General features: G+C 48.8%; 1 pseudogene; it reads right to left on the bottom strand.

Annotated features, from left to right (window-relative positions):
• Positions 1 to 4,741: 4,741 nt before the first annotated feature.
• Positions 4,742 to 14,671, bottom strand: LOC103303644 (F-box only protein 31-like; annotated as a pseudogene).
• Between the last annotated feature and the right edge of the window lie 1,353 nt (positions 14,672 to 16,024).

Genomic DNA, 16,024 nt, shown 5'->3' with positions numbered 1-16,024 from the left:
TAAAAAAAAAACTCTCAGCAAGGTGGGAATAGAAGGATCATACCTCAACATAATAAAAGCCATATATGATAAACCCACAGCTAACATCATACTCAATGGGTAAAAACTAAAACCATTTCCTCTAAGAACAGGAATAAGACAGGGATGTCCACTCTCACCACTCCTGTTTAACATAGTACTGGAAGTATTAGCCATTGCAATTAGACAAGAAGAAGAAATAAAAGGCATCAAAATTGGAAAAGAAGAAGTAAAACTGTCCTTATTTGCAGATGACATGATATTGTACATAAAAACCCGAAAGACTCCATAAAAAAACTATTATACTTAATAAATGAATTTTTCAATGTAGCAGGATACAAAATTAATGCCCAGAAATCTATGGCATTTCTATACACCAATAGTGAACTTACAGAAAGAGATACTAAAAGAGCAATCCCATTTACCATCGCACCAAAAAAACACTGCATGAAACTCACCTGTTTTATCAATAATGTGTGTAGTAAAATGAGGAAGTTTTACCTTAAATTGTATCATTTCCTAGGGTTCTTGGAAATTGGTAGGGCAGACACCAGAAGTCTACTGGGAACTTTTGAGGAGGAACTTATCCTAAGAGAGGAGGTATTCAGGCAGACAACCTAGGGTAAATGAAGGATCAGTTCTGAGTACTGCAGGCTATCTGTGGCTTCAAACATCTTTTCCCATCCAGTAGCATATCTCTTGGTTGAATGTCAAAATGTATTTACTTTGAGCTAGGTACATAACATCTCTGCAGTAATTTAATGGTAAGTATAAAAGGTGGGGGGAAATTAGTGAACCCTATTGTAGTATTATTTCTGGTTACTCTCAGGACTTTTTCTGGAACAAATGACCATTCAGATTTTAAGGAAATAATATAAATAAGTGATTGGCAGGAAGCAATAGTAGAACAATAGGTGTGTGAAGCTGCTAGTCAATTTCAGGGGACAAGAAACCTAATGCACTGGTTTTATTTAGTGATGTTTCAAATTTTAAAATGCTAGATCCAGAGACGTATGTTTAGAAAAGCTCTCTATATTAATTTACAGTCAACGTGAAAAAGTTATATCCCTGCCTCTACCCATTAACATTTTCCCCAGTTTGCTTGCGTTCATTCCAACCAAGAAAAATGCTTGCAGAAACACCAGAGACAGAGGTTGGTGGCCAGGCTAAAATATTTGCTCTTCAAGGCTGATCCTCTTGGCTTCCTGGACTTATTTCATTCTCTATGATAGCCCAGTTTTCCTCATTCATAAGTAATTGTTCCAAAAGTAAGAAAACTGTCTCCTGAAAGGATATAAAATCCAAATAGGCAAAATAAGAGTTGGGATTTCACCACCATCCAGCCATATTTAGCAAGCATTTACTTTCAAAGGGCTGGAGAATTTACAAGATTACTGCACAGGCCAATAATCTCTAGGACAAAAGCTTCTGTTACCTTTGCATTTATAATTTAAGACAAATAAATGAGTAATGGACTTATAAATGACAGTCAAAATAATAGTTGAATGCATTACCCTAGCTGATTTGGGTCAGCAGACAGGACTGAAGGGTCCTGGGTTCGATTCCAGTCAGGGGCATATGCCCAGGTTGCAGGCTCGATCCTCAGTAGGGGGTGTGCAGGAGGCAGCCAATCAATGATTCTCCCTCATCATTGATGTTTCGATCTCTCCCTCTCCCTTTCTCTCTGAAATCAATACAAATATATTTTTAAAAATAAAGACAGAAAACTTCCCCTACCTGGTGAAAAAAAAGAAAAGTCCAGGAAGGGCAGAGAGTCACAAACCAAATGAACCTAAAGAGACCCACATCAAGACACATAATTAAAATGACAAGGGTTAAAGACAAAGAAAGAATCTTTTCTTTAAATCCTCATCGATGACATTTTTTCCCATTGATTTTTAGAGTAGAAGGGAGGGGGAGAGACTGAGAGAGAGAAACATTGTGAGAGAAACACATCGATTGGTTGCCTCCCTCACATAACCCACCAGGGCTGGGGATCAAGACTGCAACCAAGGTACATGCCATTGATCAGAATCAAACCTGGGACCCTTCTGACCATGGGCCAATATTCCAACCACTGAGCAAAACAGGCTAGGGCTTTTTAAAATTTAATAAATCTTTATTGTTCAGATTATTACAATTGTTTCTCTTTTTTCCCCCCACAGCTCCCCTCCACCCGTTTCCCACCCCACCCTCTGCCCTTACCTCCCCCCCACTGTCCTCATCCATAGGTGTACGATTTTTGTCCAGTCTCTTCCCACACTCGCCACACCCCTTTCCCCCTAAGAATTCTCAGTCCATTCCCTTTCTATGCCCCTGATTCTATTATATTCACCAGTTTATTCTGTTCCTCAGATTTTTTATTCACTTGATTTTTAGATTCACTTGTTGAAAGATATGTATTTGTTGTTCATAATTTTTATCTTTACCTTTTTCTTTTTCCTCTTCTTAAAGAATACCTTTCAGCATTTCATATAATACTGGTTTGGTGGGGATGAACTCCTTTAGCTTTTTCTTATCTGTGCAGCTCTTTATCTGACCTTCAATTCTGAATGATAGCTTTGCTGGGTAGAGTAATCTTGGTTGTAGGTTCTTGCTATTTATCACTTTGAATATTTCTTGCTACTCCTGTCTGGCCTGCATAGTTTCTGTTGAGAAAACAGCTGACAATAATATAGGTGCTCCCTTGTAAGTAATTAACTGTTTTTCTCTTGCTGCTTTTAATATTCTCTCTTTCTCTTTTGCTCTTGGCATTTTAATTATGATGTGTCTTGTTCTGGTCCACTTTGGATTCCTTTTGTTTGAGGTTCTGTGCAATTCCTGGACTTGTAAGTCTATTTCTTTCGCCAGGTGGGGGAATTTTTCAGTCATTATTTCTTCAAATAGGTTTTCAGTATCTTGCTCTCTCTCTTCTTCTGGCACCCCCATAATTCTGATGTTGGTACGCTTGAAGTTGTCCCAGAGGCTCCTTACACTATCTTCAAATGTTTGGATTCTTTTTTCTTTTCCAGTTGAGTGTTTTTTGTTTCTTTGTATTTCAAATCTTTGACTTGATTCTTACGTTCCTCTAGTCTGCTGTTGGGTCTCTGTATAATATTTTTTATTTCAGTCAGTGTATGTTTAATTTCTAGTTGGTCCTTTTTCATATCCTTGAGGGTCTCGCTAAATTTATCGGCCTTTTCTAGGATATTCTTTTTTTTTTTTTTACATATATTTTATTGATATTTTACAGAGAGGAAGGGAGAGGGATAGAGAGTCAGAAACATCGATGAGAGAGAAACATCGATCAGCCGCCTCCTGCACCACCCCCACTGGGGATGTGCCTGCAACCAAGGTACATGCCCTTGACCGGAATCGAACCCAGGACCCTTCAGTCCGCAGGCTGACGCTCCATCCACTGAGCCAAACCGGTTAGGGCTCTAGGATATTCTTGAAAAACCTTATAACCGTGGTTTTGAACTCTATATCCAGTCGTTTGCTTTCCTCCATTTCTTTCATTTGTGATCTGTTTCTTTGTCTCCACATTTTGGCTGCTTCCCTGAGTTGGTAGAGTAGCTTTGTGTGCTAGGTGTCCTATAGGGCCCAGTGGCTCAGCCTCCCCAGTTACCTGAGGTAGATACTCTTGGTGCACCCCTTTGTGGACTGTGTGCACAGCCTTTTTGTAGTTAAGTCTTGATTGTTGTTGGTATCACTGGGAGGAATTGACCTCCCGGCCAATTGGCTGTGAGGATCAGCTGTGTCTACGCTGGGAGAACTTCTGTGCTGGAGACACCCTTATGAGATAATACTTGCAAAGTTGCAAAAGCTTCTGTGCTCAGCTTGGATGGGGTGGTGTCTGAGGGCGAGCAGACAGCCTTGGCTTCCCATCAGCCCTGCCCTCTGAGGCCCCTGGGTCTCAGTGTCCCTTGGTAATTGCTGCAAGCACCTCTGAGAGAAAGCTGCCCTCGAGTTTCGCCCGCTGCCAGACAGTCCAGTTTCTCCCCCAATGAATCTGGATTCCCAGATTCTCGCCCGGAACTGGAGTTCAGCACAGTCGGGAGATTCCAGTTCCCTCCCGCTAGAGAAAGACAGTGGCACACTCAGCAGTCAGTCCTCTCTGCACGCAATTGCAGGTGCGCCTCCAGACCTCTGCCTTTCACAGCTCCCCTGAGTTTCTGCCTGACAGTCCAGATTCCCCCCATAAGAGCCTGGGTCCCCAGGGGCTCGCCTGGAACTGGGGTTCAGTGCAGTCAGAACTGGGGTTCAGTGCAGTTGGGAGCTTCCGACTCCCTCCCACTAGGGAAAGCCAGTGACAACCTCAGCGGTCAGTCCTCTCTGTGCGCACTTGTGCGCACGCCTCCAGACCCCTGCCCTCCACGGCTCCGCCGAGTCTCCGTGTGCCTTTCTCTCTACCTGACAGTCCAGACTCCCCCATATGATCGTGGGTCCACAGGGTCTCGCCTGGAACTGGGGTTCAGTGCAGTTGGGAGCTTCCTGATCTCCCTCCTGCCAGACAAAGCCAGCCAGGCACTCAGCTGCCCTTCCTCTCTGTGCGCGTGTCTCCGTACCTCAGCTCTTTGCAGCTCCTCTGATTCTCCTTGAGCTTTTCTCTTTCCTTTTAGTTGTAGAATTTCCACTCAGCCATCTTTCCTGTGGTTCTGGATGATGTTCGTTCTGTCTTTCAGTTGTAGTTTTGAAATTGTTGTGCGAGGCAGCAGTTTAGGTGCTTAGTTATGCTGCCATCTTACTTTTCCTTGGCTAGGTGGCCGGAGCCTGCCAGCATCAGTTGAACAGTACCTGCAAGGGGGGGAGAGGATGAGAAAAGATAGACAGAAAACAGAATGGGGTCGGAAGGATTATAGCACTTCCTGCTTACAGTCCCAAGTTTATTTTTCACCACACTTTTATACAGGGTCAGTTACATTCCATACAATACATCATTCCTATACTGTGGTAAGCATAATTATACCCCTTTGTTTCAGGTTTCCCACTGACCTTTACACAAAGCTCCTTATCTTGGCTAAGATCCCAACGGCTATACCTATACATATACCTCTGACGCCACCTAAGTTCCTTTCCATCAGATAATCTAGCCATGCTTCTTGCTGAAGGATAATTACGCTTATAAATTAACTGTGCTTGAAGGTTAACTAAGCTCTAGGGTGCAGAATGTGTGATTACTAAACTATTGTGCTTAAGGGTCTCTAAGCCTAAGGGGGGCAGGATGCATGACTAACCTTGGGAACAGGCAGGCCACTTTGTGAAACCTGCCCTCTCAGGACTTTGTCAACTGAGGTCGCTCCCGACACTAGGGCTTTTAAAAAAATATGTTTTTATTGATTTTTAGAGAGAGGGAGAGGGATAGAGATAAAAACACTGATGAGAGAGAAATATTATCAATCAGCTCCCTCCTGCACACCCCCTACTGGGGGGGGGGGCATCAAGCCCATCACCCAGGAATGTGCTCCCATTGGGAATCAAACCATTGACCTCTTGGTTCCTGGGTCAACACTCAACCACTGAACCACACCAGCCAGGCCCAAAGAGAGAATCTTAAAAGCAATAGGAGAAAAGCAGTTAGATACCTACAAGGGAGCACCCATATGACTGTCAGCTGATTTCTCAACAGAAACTTTGCAGGCCAGAAGGGAGTGGCAAGAAATATTCAAGGTGATGAATAGCAAGGACCTACAACCAAGATTACCCAGGAAAACTGTCATTTAGAATTGAAGGTCAGATAAAGAGCTTCACAGGCAAGTAAAAGCTAAAGGAGTTCATCACCAAACCATTATTACAAGAAATGTTGAAGAGTATTCTTTAATAAGATGAATAATAAGAAAAAAAAGATAAAAAACATGAACAATAAAATGGCAATAAATACATGTCTATCAACAATTGAATCTAAAACTCAAAATAAACAAGCAAGGAATCTAAGAACAAAATAAACTAATGAATAAAATAGAGCCAGAGGTATGGAAACATGGAACAGACTTAAGAATCTCAGAGGGAAGGGGGTGAGGGGTGGGAAGAAATGACCCAAAGAACTTATATGCATGTATGCATTACCTATAACACAGACAATAGGGTGGTGAAGGCCTGGGGCAGGGTGGGAAACAGGTTGGGGGTGGGGGTAATGGGGAGAAAAAAGGGGGACATCTATAATAATCTCAACAATAAACATTTAAAAAAACCCAAAATGAATGTCCATACCTCATGCCTTCTATTACCAAAACCATACAGTTTCTTTCCAATTTAATTAGAATTGTTAACTCTTAAAAACCTTAATTTTTAGGTGATAAATAAGGACTTCAAGTTTAGCAATACATTCACATTTTTTAAAAATAACAGCTTTATTGAGATATTAGGGGACCAGTGCATGAATTCGTGCACCTTGAAAGGAACTGTGGGCCACGAGGCTGCAGTGAGCATAGGGGCGGATCTCGGCTCATCCTACATGCCCCTACCTGGCCCCTGGTCCCCTGTCTGTTGGCAGCCCCACTCCCGCCACGATCGCTCCCATGTGCTGACGGCACCAGCCACACTTGCACCTGCTGATAGCGTGGAGTGATTAAGGCCAGTGCAAGCAGTGGGTGCAAGTGGGGCTGGCACCATCAGCAGGTGAGAGTGGTGGCTGCTGCCCCGATCGCCCTTCAGGAGCAGAGGGAGGTGGAGAAGCCCTCAGGTGTGATCGAGGCCGGCAGCTGCTGCTCACACCCACTGATGGCACTGAGCAACTTGGGCCGGCACCTGGTGCAAGTGGCGACTCTGGTGCCAGCAGCGGGTGCAAGTGGGGCTGGCGCCACCAGCAGGTGTGCGCACTGGGCAGGACTGCGGTTTGCGGGAGCAAAGAATTTTTAGTAACCACCAGAGGCTCACCCCAATGACAGCTGCCAGTGTCCCGCTCGCCTACTCCACCATCCTGCCACAGGCGACACCTGCCATGTTCTGCCCTCTGCTGCCTGCTGCTGACGCCTGCCATATTCTGCGTGCATTCCCCGTGGTCAGCGCATGTCCTAGCGACCAGTTGTTCAGTTGTTCCGTTCGGTCTATTTGCATATTAGCCTTTTATTATCTATACATATAAAGAGGCAATAGCCTAATTGTCTATTACATTGTCCCAGTAACAACCAATTTGCATATTGACAGACCAGCAGGAGGCTGTGCACGCAGCAGGGGGCGGGTGGCCAGAGACAAGTTCCTGGGGGTTAGAGGAGAGTGCCTGACAGGAGCCTGGACTGCAAAGAAGGAAGAGGAAGTGGATACAGGGAGCTCTTCCAATCCCCCTGCACGGACACCCTACCCCAGCCCCCACACCTCCGGGGGGACGGGGAGGCTGATCAGATGGGGAGAAGACCCAGCCTCGGGAGTAGCTGCAGCCCGCACTTCCGACTCCTGATCTCTTCCCCCGCCACTTCCGCCTGAGGCGCCCACAACAATAGCACGCTGGCAAACACCCGTCAGTGTCCCTGAGGCACCTGGGCCCTGTGGCCCATCACTGCCAGGCCCCTTCTGCTGGGGCCAGGCACACCTCTCCTCCCTACAACTCCAGACCTGGGTGGAGGCAGGCCTGAGCAGCCCCCCAGGATCAGACTCTTCCCCCACCCCCAACAGCAGCAACGCCATCTCTGCAGCTGAAGTGCGCTGAACCTTGCTGGGGGCGTGGCTAAACCCACCCTCCTAGCCTGCCTGGCTCCACCTTGGCCCAGCCCCCACCACACTCCAGGAGATTGGAGCCCTGCCCTGAGCAGGTACAGCTGCGAAACAGCCACGTACAATTTAAAGAATGGCACCAAGTGGGAAGGTTTGACAGTTACTCTCCCTTCAGCCTCACGCCCCCCTAATGCCCTGCCCCCCCCCCCCCCCGCCCCACCAGCGCCTCCAGGGATGACCACTGCTACAGGGCTGCTGGCCAGAGCCTGCCCCTCCAAGACCTGCGGAATCCTCTGCAAAGCTTTGATAGCTACAGTCCCTGGAAACAATCATGCACTCCTCCCCTAATCAGCACCTGCTACCTGCGAGGGTACCCATGGACTTAAAAATAACAATCCCTTCCCATTTAGAAATCACTTACTTGATGAAACATTTCTAGGTTTATTAGCTCAGAACCTCCTCATGACAACCCAGTGAGGTAGGCAGAGAAGAGATTACAATTCCCATGGTATATGCGTATGTATTCAGAAATGAAGGTCAGAGAGGAAAAGTGTCAAGTCCAGTGGTTCCCAAGGTGCAGCACACGCCACAGGGGAGGCAACTTGATTTTAAGTGGGGGCAATTCGAGAATGAGTTAACAGTGAATTTTTTTGCATTTTTTATGGTTCTAAGGGGCCTCATCTACAGTGTATCCTACATAATAAAAGGCTAATATGCAAATGACCGATTGGTGGAATGACTGGTCACTATGATGTGTGCTGACCACCAGGGGGCAGACACTCAATGCAGGAGCTGGCCCCTGGTAGTCAGTGTGCTCCTACATGGGAAGCGCTGCTCAGCCAGAAGCTGGGCTCACGGCTGGTGAGCACAGCGGCAGTGGTGGGATCTTCTCCCGCCTCAGTGGCAATGCTAAGGATGTCCGACTGATGGCTTAGCCATCAGTGGGACATCCCCCCAGGGCTCCCGGACTGTGAGAGGGTGCAGGCCAGGCTGAGGGACCCCCGCAAGTGCACGAATTTTGTGCACTGGGCCTCTAGTATAGAATAATTCACATACTATAAAATCCACCCTTTTGAAAACAAAGATGGCGGCATAGGTTAAACACCTAACCTGCAGCCTAGCACAACAATTTCAAAAATACAACTAAAAGTCAAAACGGATATCATCCAGAACCACAGGAAAGCTGGCTGACTGAAATGCCCACAACTAGTAGGAAAGAGAAAACCACAAGGAAAATCAGAGGAGCCGTAAAAGCCTGAGGTATGGAGACACGGGCACGCGTGCGTGCGGGGAGGATGGAGCCAGACAGGACGGGGCAGCTGAGTGCCTGGCCGGCGTTCTCTAGCAGGAAGGAGATAAAAGCTCCAGATTGCGATGAACCCCAGCTCTGACTGCACTGAACCCCAGTTCCGGGCGAGACCCTGGGAAGCCAGGCTCATACTGGGGGAATCTGGGCTGTAAGGCGGAAACGCAGAGGAGCGGCGAAAGGCAGAGCTCCGGAGGCGCGCACGGGAATGCACGCAGAGGATGGACTGTTGACTGTGCCACTGAATTGCCCTGGTGGGAAGGAGACAAAAGCTCCGGACTGTGCTGAGCCCCAGTTCTGACTACACTGAAACCCAGTTCCGGGCGAGAATCTGGGAATCCAGATTCATTGGGGGAGAGACTAGACTGTTTGGCAGCGGGCGAAACTCCAGGGCGCCTTTCTCTCAGAGGTGTTTGCAGGGTGTACAGAGGGACACTGAGGGACACTGAGACCCAGGAACCTCATAGGGCGGGGCTGATGGGAAGCCAAGGCTGTAGGCTCCACCCTGAAACTCCACCCCATCCAAGATGAGCACAGAGGCTTTTACAATTTTGCAAGTCTAGTTGAATAAAGCTGTCTCCCGGCATAGACACAGCTGATCCTCACAGTCAATTGGACTGGAGGTCAAATCCACCCAGTGTACCAACAGCAATCAAGGCTTAACAACACCAAGACTTTGCACTCAGCCCACAAAGGGGGGTACCAAGAGCGACCACCTAGGGAGATTGGGGAAGCTGAACTACCGGCCCCTATAGGTCACTGACCACACAAAGCCACTCCATCAAAATAGAGAGGCAGCCAAAATTTGGAGACACCGAAGCAGGTCACAAATAGAAGAGATGGAGGAAAGTAAACTAATGGATGACACAGTGTTCAGAACCACATTTTTAAAAAATATATACTTTATTGATTTTATTACAGAGAGGAAGAGAGAGGGATAGAGAGTTAGACACATCGATGATAGAGAAACATCGATCAGCTGCCTCTTGCACACCCCCTTCTGGGGATGTGCCCGCAACCAAGGTACATGCCCTTGACCGGAATCGAACCTGGGACCTTTTAGTCCGCAGGCCGATGCTCTATCCACTGAGCCAAACTGGTTTCAGCCAGAACCACATTTATAAGGTTACTTAAGAATCTTCTGGAGGACCAAGATGGCGACATAGGGCAGATGCCTGATTGTTGCCTACCACAACAATTTTGAAACTACAACTGGAAAACAGAGCAGACACCATCCAGAACCACCGGAGGGCTGGCTGAACGGATGCTCTACAACTAGAATTAAAGAGAGGGGGACGCGGGATGATGCTGATGCCATTGAGGCAAACATCACACTTTAAGAACTATGGCTCTGGCGACACAATGGTGGCCTGGAACGTGCTCGGCGTGGTTCCCCTGGCGGTCTCTGGCTGAGAGGATGGCTCCGCTCGCTGCCGAGCACGGACAGATGAGCCCCTGGGGGACATGGGGTGGGAGACTCTGCGCTTGCTGACCTCCGAGTCATTCGAGAATCTCTGCGCCCTGGAAGTGGCCAGGTGCACACACCCGGCAACCGGCCACCGCTGCAGACCCGAGCGCTGTCGCAGCGACTTCGGACCAGCCCGCCGCCATGCACCGGGTGCACTGGAGCCTCACCGAGCCTGCTGCCCAGCAAGTTCCACGGCAGCCGCCCCAGAACTTTGAGAAAATGGCCAGAGGAATTGCTGAGAAGGAATTGACTGATGGGAGTTGAGATCAAGAAGACGAGGCCCCGCTGGGTCCCGGATCCAGGTGTGCTTGCCCGGTGACTGGTCGCCACTGCAGACCCAAGTGCTGCCGCAGCGACCTCAGACCAGTCCGCCGCCGTGCACTGGGCGCACCGGAGCTTCGCTGAGCCCGCTGCCCATTGAGTTCCGCGGCAGCCACCCTGGACCTTTGAGAAAATGGCCGAAGGAATTGCTGAGAGGAAATTGACCAACAGGAATTGGGATCAAGAAGACGAAGCCCCGCTGGGTCCCGGGTCCGGGTGAGGCCGCACGCCCCTGGGTCCAGGCAAGGCTGGGACCCGGGTCAGGGTGAGGCTGAGTCCCGGGTCCGGGTGAGGCTGCGCGCCCCTGGGTCCGGGCGAGGCCACGTGCCCCTGGATCCAGGTGAGGCTGCACACCCCTGGGTCTGGGTGAGGCTGGGTCCCGGGTCCAGGTGAGGCCGTGCGCCCCTGGATCCGGGTGAGGCCGCGCGCCCCTGGGACCGGGTGAGGCCACGCACCCCTGGGTCCGGGTGAGGCTGGATCCCGGGTCCGGGTGAGTCCACGCGCCCCTGGATCCAGGTGAGGCTGCACACCCCTGGGTCTGGGTGAGGCTGGGTCCCGGGTCCGGGTGAGGCCGTGCGCCCCTGGATCTGGGTGAGGCCGCGCGCCCCTGGGACCGGGTGAGGCCACGCATCCCTGGGTCCGGGTGAGGCTGGATCCCAGGTCCGGGTGAGTCCACGCGCCCCTGGGTCCAGGTGAGGCCACATGCCCCGGGGCCCGGGTGATGCAGGTTTCTGGGTCCAGGTGAGGCCGTGCGCCCCTGAGTCCAGGTGAGGCTGCGCCCCTGGGTCCAGGCGAGACCAAACCAGAGGGAGTCGGACCTGCATTACCACCATTTGTCCACCATCCAGAACTGAAAATCATTGCTGACATGTACACATAAGGAACTGGTGGACATTGAAATTGGATCTCAAAAGAACTGTTGGTCCAGAAAGAAACTCACTACAGACTGATTAATTTGCCTGTCAGCATAACTATTATTGCTCGTCTCACATTCGGTTCTTATAAGTATATTTCTAGTAACACATGATCTCACTCATCTAGGGGAAATGATGAACAACATAGACTGATGAACAAGAACAGACCCAGAAACAAGGAGGCATCGATCGGACTGTCGGGCCTCAGAGGGAGGGTAGGGAAGGTGGGGGTAGGGGGAAGAGATCAACCAAAGGACTTGTGTGCATGCATACGAGCCTAACCAATGATTAAGGGCAACAGAGGGTGGGGGCATCCGTGGGGAGGGGTGTGGGATGGAAATGGGGGGATGAGGACAAATATGTGACACCTTAATCAATAAAGAAATTTTTAAAAATAATAAAATAAAATTCACTCTTTTAAAATGTACAATTCAGTCATTTTTATTGCATTCAGAGTTGTACAATCTAATAATCACCACTATCTAATTTTAGGACCTTTTCTTTTTCTTTCTTATTAAAAAGACATGCTCATCCTTAGCTGGTTTGGCTCAGTGGATAGAGCCTCGGCCTGTGTAAAGAAGGGTCTTGAGTTCAATTCTACCTCAGTTGCAAGCTCCTACCTGGCCTGGGCCCTGGTCAGGGCACATGCAGTAGGCAATCAATCAACACATCAATGGTTCTGTCTTTTCCTGTCTCTTGCACTCTCTCTAAAAATCAATGGAAAATTATCATCGGGTGAGGTTTAAAAAAAAAAAAAAGAAATGCCCTGCTCAGCTTTGCAGCAGCTACTGACAAATATGCAGGCATATGTTGCACACTCCATAGAAAGTATCTCAGGTGGCTGGGCCGAGACACCTACAAGAAGGTGGGTATGGCCCTAGCCGGTTTAGCACAGTAGATAAGTGCATTGGCCTGCAGACTAAATGATCCCAGGTTCAATTACAGTCAAGGGCACATGCCTGGGTTGCAGTCTCTATCCCCAGTAGGGAGCATGCAGGAGACAAGCAATCAATGATTCTCTTTCATCATTGATGTTTCTATCTCTTTTTCCCTCTCCCTTCCTCTCTGAAATCAATATATATATTTAAAAAAAAGAAGGAGGGTATGCCCTAGCCAGTTTGGCTCAGTGGATAGAGCATCGGCCTGCAGACTGAAGGGTCCCAGGTTCCATTTCTGTCAAGGGCACGTACCTCCATTGCAGGCTCCTCCCCAGCCTGGGCCCAGGTGCAGGAGGCAACCAATCAATATGTTTGTCTCACATCGATATTTCTCTCTGTCTTTCCCTCTCCCATTCTCTCTAAAAATCAATGGAACAATATCCTAGGGTGAGGATTAAAAAAACAAAGAAGAAGGTGGGTAATCTGATCAGAAGGTCAAATCTCCAAAGTGCATGCTGCTGCTCTCCATCTGGAGCCGCTTCTCCCTGCTGTCCACCCCTGGGAAGGGGAAGGGCCATTAGGAGGTGGGGACAGAGCATCTTGAGCACCTCCTTGAAGGGCTGTGGTGATGGTGCATCATCATTCTGGAAGGTGACCTGGACTCTGCTGTGCAGGTTAAAGCATTTCAGTTCCAGCCAGATGAACCCAAAGTGGTCCTCATCGAATAGGATGAAGACTATAGGGATGGGCTCGGGGCTGGTGAAGCCATGGCCAGCAAGAATGCCCATGCCATAGAAACACATCCTGCAGGTTTGGGCGTAGTCCTGGTTATTGAGCTCACGCCCACAGGCAGAACAAATTGGATAGGCTGCTCCTCCAAAGCTGCAGTCCCGGACTCCCTGGCACTGGGCTGGGCAGGGCTCTGCCAGCCATGGCCCTTGCAGTTCTCAGTCATGTCTTCTTGCTGCTGCTGCTACTGCTCCTGGATCACCTGTTCGCAAACCTTCTGGACAGAGCTTGTTGAAGTTGTGGAAAATCTAGATATCAGGCAGCTAGATGCGGTGCATGAGGTCAATCTCTATTGTCTACTGCCTGGCAGGGATGTTGGGGTCTCCCGTGATCTTGGTGGCCCTGGCATGCTTCCCATGGAAGCTAAGCATGACAATCTTTAGGCTGTAGGCATCGTAGGTGCCTTTGAAGAGCCCTGGCCTGATGAGGTCATCCAGGTAGCTGGGCAGGAGGTAGATGAGGAAGTAGGTCAGGCAGTTGTCATACCGATGGTAGATGAACTTCATCAGGATGAACTGCAGCCTGTACTGGAAAATGTCCTCCAGCGTCCACCCCCATTCTTCCTTCAGCCATGTTCATAATTCCTCTCTGCTCCCACCAGACATCTTGTAGTGGTCTGTCTGGTTGCACTTGGTGCAGAATTTATCCTTCCTAATCTGGATATGGTCCCTGTGGCGCCCTCTGTGGCCGTACATGCACTCCACCGTGGCCGATTTCTTCTCCATCAGGTGAATTCTAAACGAGGGCTTCAATTGCATTGGGTCATCCACATGGGGGTCATGGGGAGGCAGGTATGTCCAACCAATAATGCACAAGCCGTCCACCACTACATTCAGCAGTCCTCCATAGGGCCCAATATCTGGCTGCCACAATCCCAAAATGTGTCTGCCTGAGTGCAGCAGCTTCGTATAGACTTCCTGACAAGACACACCCATGATCTCCAGGTTCTACAAGTTTTCATAAATGCCTTACTTCTCCCGGCAGCGCCGTATCCAGTAGTTGTCGGTGTGCAGGATGCGGTGGAACTTGGTTCAGCCATGGGCCAGGCTGGGCAGTTCGGTGCCAGTGCTGGGGAGCGAGGTAAAGATCTCCACCAGCAGCAGCTGGGGAGGCAGGTCCTGCAGCAAGCAGTGCCCTGCAGAGGCGGTGTGGGGCTTGATCCCGCCGCTCTCCGCAGGGCACCTAGCCACCTAGCCACTTTGCCACCACGTCCGCCTCAATGTGCTCCTCTTCCAGGGCCAGGGCCAGGCCAGCTAGCTGCTGTCCTCTCAGCTGTGCTCCGACACTGCTGGTGACGGCGGCATCCTTGAGAAGGGCCCAAGCCGCAGAGGCAAGCGCATTCCTCCATGCCTGTCTGAGTAACAGCCACCCACATTCACATTTTTTAAGAGATATATTTCAGCCCCAGCCAGTGTTGCTCAGTGGTTGAATGTCAACCCATAAACCAGGAAATCATGGCTGACTCTCAGTTAGGGCACATGCCCAGGTTGCAGGTTTAATCCCATTAGGGGGCATGCAGGAGGCAGCTGGTCCATGACTCTCACTCATCATTGATGTTTCTATCTCTCTCTCCCCCTCCATTCCTTTCTGAAATCAATAAAAACATAAAAATTTAAAAAAGAGATACTTGAAATAAAATGCAAGCCATATTCATTAACAAATTCAAATGCATCCTCTAGATTCTCTGTAATAAGAAGCTGTGGACGAAAGGAGCCACATGCTAACCTGACAAGCTCAGGAGAGGCCTGCGTGGCAGTCTTGCAAACTCAGAGACCTGGAATAACCACAAAGGATGGTTTGAAAATTAAATATTTAACTACAAACAGGTTATAGTGGGTAGTCATGTCCTAGTCCGATATCTTCCCTGGCAAAGATCAACTTAGATTTTCTTTACTGAGCCCATTTGCCTTTTTGCCTCTAAGATAACATATCTGTGAGATGTCTGGGTAATTTGTAATTTCCTTTTTACCCCGGACCCCTCAGGGCACAACAAATGGCACCAGGACATTCCCTCATTGTTATTGTTATCAAGTTAATTGTCAACTGTTAATTACGTTAAAGTATCCTGTATCCATCTCTGTAAGAGGAGCACATGTCCATCATTTCACTTTTCACCCTATCCCAGAGGTTTCCCCGCTTTGCTTTGTCCCACCTCCCTAATCTATCACCAATGGATTTCATGTAACTCACCTACGTCCCTTTCCTTTGATTTCAATGTATAAATATAGATGTAACCTTGCATTCTCCGGAGCATTATCTCAATTTATTGAGGTTCTGCTTCCCGGCATATGTCGACAGTTTGGCTCAAATAAACTCACAAAAATTCTTTACAGGTTTCAACGGTTTTTTTCTGTTAACATTACTTGGTGTAGTCATGGCAGGATTCCAAAGCTCACCCAGGACCACCTTGCGGACTCGGATTAGGTGCTTGGATCCAGCAAGGGGCCCATTGAGCCCCGCCGGATCCCCACCATATCAGGTGAATTTGGGTGAGTTGTCTCTTGGATCCAGGACCTTCCCTTGTTTTGGTAGAGGGTCTGACTTTATTTGAGCTGTGTTTTAAAATCCTTGAGGTGGAACTAAGATTAAGGGTTAATAGAACCCAGGTTAAGGCAAGACTGGAGGAAAAAACAGGTGGCTGGTTTTGATTTTGGCTCTTCAATTGGAATTGCTTTCTGAGAGTCTGAGCAAAAACCTTTGC

Source organism: Eptesicus fuscus, chromosome 1, assembly GCF_027574615.1.
Source record: "Eptesicus fuscus isolate TK198812 chromosome 1, DD_ASM_mEF_20220401, whole genome shotgun sequence".
NCBI lineage: Eukaryota > Metazoa > Chordata > Mammalia > Chiroptera > Vespertilionidae > Eptesicus > Eptesicus fuscus.
Note: the sequence above shows the minus strand (reverse complement) of the source record. Positions and strands in the feature narration are given on the sequence as shown.